The following is a 7,604-nucleotide window of genomic DNA, read 5'->3' as shown; positions in this document are numbered from 1 at the left end:
CCTATCAAACTAGCACCAAAAAACTAAACTGGAACATTTCACAAACCAAATGAACATGTCCTCCAAGATGCAACACTTGAATCCACATATCAGAGTACCACCAAGCATTCTCTGGACCAGTTCTCATAGACACTCCCACTGTCAAAAAAAACAACAACCAACTCTATCATCTAAGCAATAGAGAACCTAGAAACCTAATAGTTAAATATACACAGATCATAAACATTATATCCAAAACCAAAAGTCATAATCTTCACAAACCGGAGGAATGCAAAACATTCTTCCATTGGGATATTAAATACTCTTTCTTGCATATAAATATTGTTTGTTGCATATTAAAACTTCCACTACACCAACCTTCCGGAAACACCTCTTACTTACTCAACATCACCACTAGACCACACAACAACATCAGAACATTCACTTTTGGACCATCTACAACACACAATGACATCAATGACAACACATCTCAACATATCTCAAGTTTCCAACAAAAGAGACAAAGCTTCTCTACCAAATCATGCAAAGACAACCAATTGCAAGAAACATTGTCATCTCTTTTCTTCTATGGATGCAAGAAGCATGAGATGCTTAAATAGGAAAAAATTGAATCAAAGGAGTATGACAAGCATTCGAGGAGAGAAGAGTGACAATTAGAGGAGTGTTTCATGACTTCAAGGCTCACCAAGAATATCAATTGATGACCAAAATAGAAGATGAATTATAATAATTAGAAGATTCATGTGCCAACCAAACACATTAGGGTCACCCATTCTATGAGTTGGGTTGCCCATTTTCCTACGATAAGCCATTCAAGGAACCCTACAACTTTACCTTGATCATTGAAAGCATGAAAACTCAATTTTGAAAGAGGGAGAATGCAAAAGTTGAGTATGCAATTCACTGAATGGTCAACAAATAAGGGAGTCTTAAAGATGCAAAGAGGACTTCCATCAAGGTGGGAAATTATGAGATGTAGTTTGTACCATGTGGGTTGTGAGCTAGATCACCAAATCATCACTCAACTGTTATATATGCTTATACAATTTTGAGCACTTGTAATGAGAATAAATTATTTAATGGTGCAAAATATTGAGGGTATTTATTAATTGTAAATGTTTTAGCAACACAGAAATCTAAAACAAGATACACATAATTTATCTTGGGAAAACCCTCCACTTGAGGGTGAAAACCCTAGCCCACTCAATAAATGAACTTTATTATATCTCTGAAAATGAATACAACTGTTGATAGTTTCAAATTACTATCAATCACAATAAGATAGGATAAGTTTGTTTCTCTACAAATCAATAATGACAATGAATTCAAATGATACATCACATATACATTCTATAAACCTTCATAAGTCTAAAAACTCTGAACACAAAAAATAAAAAATATTACTGATCTGACAAACTCCATACACATTATTCTCAACTTTCTACGAGACAAAATTGGAAGCCAACAATATGACTATCAATCTATCGAAGAAGAAGAAGACCATGGAAATAGAAGAGCGATATACATAAAGAATCGCAAGGCAAGTGAAGAGGCTCCATGATGGAAGGGGAAGAGTCATCGATAGCCACATAAATATTCCACCAACATCCACATATACATCTCACTGACACTAGTCAAAGTGATGCAAGAAAGAAAATAGTAACTGAAGCCACAAATTAAATAAGAGACTTTGGAGAGGAGAATAGATATCATTTTAGATCTCTATCACATCTATAACTTCAACACTCCCTCTTAGTAAGAGAGAGATCTTCATTTCATCATCTCATGATAGGTACATACAACTGCAATCAAAGAAAGTCAACAGAGTCTCATCATAGATTTTATTCAATAAAGTTGTTATCTCATCATAACAATATTCACCATAGCTACTTCTAGAGGGTGAATCAGAAAATAGAAAATAAAGTCATAGAGTCACACGCATGACTTCCACCATGGATAATCCTAGAGGGTGGAACAAGGGATTTCACCTCAAACTTCTCTCGCAGAGAATAACTCATTAACGAGGGATTTCACCTCGAGCTTCTCTCGCTGAGAAGAACTCATTAACCAAAAGATGTGGCTTCTTCTGAAGCTGAAAGAATCAAGCTCCCTCTAAAGTTGAAAGTCAAGCTCCCTCTGAAGCTAAAGTGAGGCTCTCTCTGAGGGGTAATTCCTCCTCTTCAAGAAAACATCTACAGTCACCAACTCAATCTCATGGCAACCATCATCAAGGTCTTCCTTCCTTGAATGCAATCTCTCATCATCCTTATGCTCTCTAGTATGTCTTGAAAGCATTAAGAGAGATTACTAATAGTTCAAGACTATCTCGAAGAGAAATATTAATGCTAGAATTATGCATGATTCACTAGCCCAATGATGTAGCACGAATTAATAACAACATGAAAAATTCATGAACATCATTCAACCACAAAGAAAATACTTATCTCTCTATAAGTTAGTCATCCACCATTGTTCTTTCCTAATCTTGCTCAGCATTGGAATTTTTAACCATACTAAAGCATCTAGTGATAATGACTGTGTGGCCTTCGGCCCTCGTCATCACTCACTGTCTATCTTCAGTTCAACGATAATCGTATTTACACGTAGTGATCGCTCATAGCACACCTCCAAAGAAAATCGCTAAAAAGAAATAATTCCTTCACCAAAGCTATTCTGATTTCAAAATCCTTGAAGAACAGAAAATACACAAATAGAATAAACACTCAGCTTCTGAAGCAACCACTCAACAAAGGATGAAACGTCTTCAGAAGATTGTAGCAACTCTTTCATTTAGAAAGGCTCAAATTGCATGCATAAGTTCTGACAAGTAGCTGATTGAACATCTGCAACATGTTGATTGAACTCCCTTAAAAGCACATGATATACCTTCTAGCGGTTAGGCTAAATAGAATGAACCTTTCTTTGATACCATGTTATTTTTTTAGCAACAAAGAAATATGAAACAAGATACACATAATTTATCTTGGGAAAACCCTCCACTTGAGGGTGAAAAACCTAGCCCACTCAATAAATGAACTTTATTATATCTCTGAAAATGAATACAACTATTGATAGTTTCAGATTACTATCAATCACAATAAGATAAGATAAGCTTGATTCTCTACAAATCAATCATGACAGTGAAGTCAAATGATACATCACATATACATTCTATAAACCTTCATAAGTCTGAAAACTCTGAACACAGAAAACATAAAATATTACTGATCTGACAAACTCCATACACATTATTCTCAACTTGCTACGAGATAAAATTGGAAGCCAACAATATGACTATCAATTTGTCGAAGAAGAAGAAGACCACACAAATAGAAGATCGATATACATAAAGAATCGCAAGGCAAGTAAAGAGGCTCCACGATGGAAGGGGAAGAGTCACCGACAACCACATAAATATTCCACTGACATCCACATAGACATCTCACCGACAATAGTCAAAGTGATGCAAGAAAGAAAACAGAAGCCACAAATTAAATAAGAGACGTTGGAGAGGAGAATAGATATCATTTTAGATCTCTAACGCAGCTATAACTTCAACAAAAATACCTTAGGGAAGCTATTGCAATGTAAGGGTCAAGTTCTCCTTATCCACCCCCCTTGATAGACTAGCTTTATGGCCTTAGGAAAATATGAAATACAACACTTTCAAATATATAAGTGTTTGAGAGGTAGATGGGTTTTGATTTCAATATAGATGTGTTCATTTTAGGTTCTAAATGAAAATATTCCTAAGAATAGTTTCTCATGTCGTTCTTAGATGTGTTTAAATGCATAAATGGACATCTTTAAATGTCAAGACATAATAAATAGACAAGAGTTGAGAATTTAAATTTTTAAAAAGAAATAGCATAATCCAATCTAACCAAGAAGCAATAATGAAATGTTACAGTCCTTGGATAATTTGATGATCTAATTAATGCTTTCAACTACTTTCCAAATAAAAGTTCTTACAAAATTAAATAAGTGCTACCAACCTATCTAAAGCTTCAATTTGAAGTTGTCACAATCTATGTCTTGAGAGGATCTAACTTTTATGTTGTTTTCTCCTCTCTAACTTTAAGGTACTCTTCATGAAAGAAAAGATCAAATGATATAGAAAGAATAAAGATTAGATAAGAAATGATGAGGAATCTTCATAAACTTCACACATTATAAAAATAACTAATCAACAATTACTAAAATAAAAAGAAAAATAAAAAATGAAAATGAAAAATATGATAAATGAAAAAGCTTCTCGAAAAGAATTTAACCTTTAAATAACTAACAATTTATAAATATAAATAAAAAAGATAAATACAATAAATAACTAATAAAAATGAATAAATTCAAAATGCATTGAAATATTAAATATGTATAAAGAATCAAAGGGAAAGCCAAATCATCACAATCAAAGTATAAATTCATGAAGATGCCAAAAAGAGACAAATCTAAGTACAAAAGCAAAAATTAGTACAATTTACTTAATATAGTTTGCGAGTATAACAGAATACCTAACTGATTAAAGAAGAGCCAAAAAAACTTTTTGTAAAAATAATTACATAAAATCATAGTTTAGTGGAAAAAATTGACACACCAATCCTTCTAAAGGAAGTGAAGTCACCCTATGTATTTAGTGGCAGACACATTTCACATGAACCACAATTTCGACAGCCAAATTCCATTCTGGCCAGTTGCAGACGATTGTTCTTGATATCGAAGAACCAGTGGCATTGAAAAAAAGATGAAGAATCTCTGGCGTTAAAAAAAAGTTGAAGAATCGCAGAGATTTTCTTCCTCCACCGAATAAATGTGGACCAACAAAATTCACTGTGTACTTGTTCCGTGACAGCTTTTCCACCACAACTTTTGAGGGAAGGACACTTTTCTTTCATTTTCTGGAATAAAACCCTTGCCACCTCATTATCTAAGGAATTCCTTTCTCTGATGAGATGCATATAGCGATCTTTAGGCGGACTGGAGTGAAAGAGTGGTGGAGAGCGATTTCCTTTAAAGATCGGAGTGGATGAATATACAATATCTCTATTTATTTCCGTTTTTGAAAGCGATGAAAGTTTGTCTGCTCTAAAATAGAAAATAGAGTAAATGTGAAGCCCCACTGCAAATCATTTCTTGAGTGATTTAAAGTAAATTCGGCCGAGAAATGATTTGCAATGGGGCTCTGCTTTGCATCTTTCTTCGGATCTGCTCACGGCCGTTCGGCTTCTGATCTTCTGAGGCTTTTGAAAGTAAGAGGTTATTTAGGATTTTTGAAGCCTAAAAATGCAGGTATGCGGTAGATCAAGGTGAGAAAAACTGAAATCCTGGTTCTTTCTGCTATTTAGAAAAATTCTTTTATTTTTTCATGAATCTAACTGGATCATATATAGTATAGCAGGGATGAGCATCTGATTTTTCATCTTTCAGTTAAATTGTTATGAACAGAAGAAAGCAGATGAAGGATATGTGACTAAATCAGATGTCCTTCAATTAAGCTGGAACATCAAGATGAATTTAGTCCTGAACCTAAATTTGATGGCGGTATAGTCATATTTATACAATTTTATTACAAATACAATAAAAAATTTCATAAGATTGAACAAATTTCAGACAGATTGTCAAAATTTATATAGATAAAAGCACTTTTAAATAAAATTTGTTTTACAGACAAGATCTGTCATGAAGTTAGGTTCTGAAATTTCCTGATTCAATAATAATTCTTGAAGATTTAAATTTTAGTAGATAACATAAGAATACCGGATCATTCTCAGCAATTAAGTTCAATCAATTAAACTACGGAACTTTCCCTAAATTCAACAGAGTATTTCGATTCTTATAGTTCCCATCTTTCGAGATAGTTTTTTAAAAGGGGAACAGACTCGTATTACCGTTCTAATCGAAAACAAAAATCAGGCCTAGGGAAGAAATGCCCAAATTTGGCACGAATGCCTCTAAAACCAGGGTTTGCACGTTAAAAAAAAAGTGGTTTGATTACCATAGATGCGTACGGAAAGCCAATTTCCTTTTAGGCGCATTATATGAAGGCAAGGAAGCTTAGAATGGCACGCATCTTTTCAACTACCGGGGGAATATCCTTTCAAAGGATAGAAAGTCAAAGTGGTCCCTTGCCTTTAAAATCTTCTTTGTTTGTCATTTTCAATTGCATTGTTTTTTGTTAACTCATTATTATTCAATTGTTTCTCCACCAATTACGATTACGTGTTTTTTGTTTTGATCTATGTTTTTTTATTTTTATAAAGTTAAAGATGCATGATTTTTAAGTTTCTAAATTATTAAAAAAAATTTCTCCATTCTAATTGGCTTGGTACGTTAAAATAATATTTAACAAGTTTAAATTTTCTTATCAAATTTATTTTACACATCCACCAAACCAATATTTAACAAATTCTAAAACTTTTTAAAATTATATTAAATTTAAAAGATTTAAATTTAATCAAATTTTTTTCAAACTTTTAAAAAATTAATATATAATATATGTAACATTAAAAATATAAAAATTAGATTGGAGTAATCCTTATGTAATTTAGTAATATAATTTTCTTAAATATAATGAAAATAATTTCATTAAATATTATATAATAATAATATAAAACTAGAAAAAATAATATAATAATTAAAATACATAATATAATTACAAACATTTAAGCGTGATTTTAATTGAATTTTAACTTTTATCTTTGTTTTCAATTGTAAATGTCATGATAGTCCTAATGTTTATCAACAACATTGATATTAACCCTAACCTAACTTTAAATCTAACCCTATCTTTAATTCAACCTTTAACATAAGGCTAAATTGAAGATTTAAACAAAACCTAACCTAATGATAATTTTAAAAATAATCATAACTTAAAACTAATCTTAGCTCTAATTGAATAATAAACTTAATTATCAATACATCATATTAATATTTATATATATTATTATTATATTAATTATATTTTATTAATATTATACTTATATTATATATTATTATTATTATATTATAATGTATTATTATATTATTGACATATTAATGTATAATTTTTATTATCTAGATATAATAATATAATATAATATAAAATTATATGTATAATTAAAATCTATATTTTTTAAAATATTAAAATAATATATATATTTTAAATATATTTATGAATATATATACTAATTACCAATAATCACAATTTAAGGACTCTGGATAGAAGTTAAGGAAAAATTAGAATTAGGGTTTTATTTAATGTTAAAATTAGGGGTTGTATTCAATGTTAGAATTAGGGCTTGTATTTAATGTTAAAATTAGGTTAATAATGAGGGCTATAGTGAAAATTAATGTTAATGTTAGAATTAGGGCTATGATTACAACTAGAATTTGAACTAGTCTAGACATAAGATTAAAATTAATGTTACGGTTAAACTTAGATCAAGGGTTAAGATTAGGGTAAGGATCAAAATTAGATCAAGAGTTAAGAGTAAGGATTGAAATTAGATCAAGAGTTAAGATTAGATTGATGGTTATTATTAAATTTAGAATTAAATTTATAGAGATTATTGTATTCTATAATTATATAATTTAAAATTGGAACAAATTAATTGATATTTTAAAAATTA

This window comes from Cryptomeria japonica, chromosome 11 (assembly GCF_030272615.1).
Source record: "Cryptomeria japonica chromosome 11, Sugi_1.0, whole genome shotgun sequence".
NCBI lineage: Eukaryota > Viridiplantae > Streptophyta > Pinopsida > Cupressales > Cupressaceae > Cryptomeria > Cryptomeria japonica.
Note: the sequence above shows the minus strand (reverse complement) of the source record.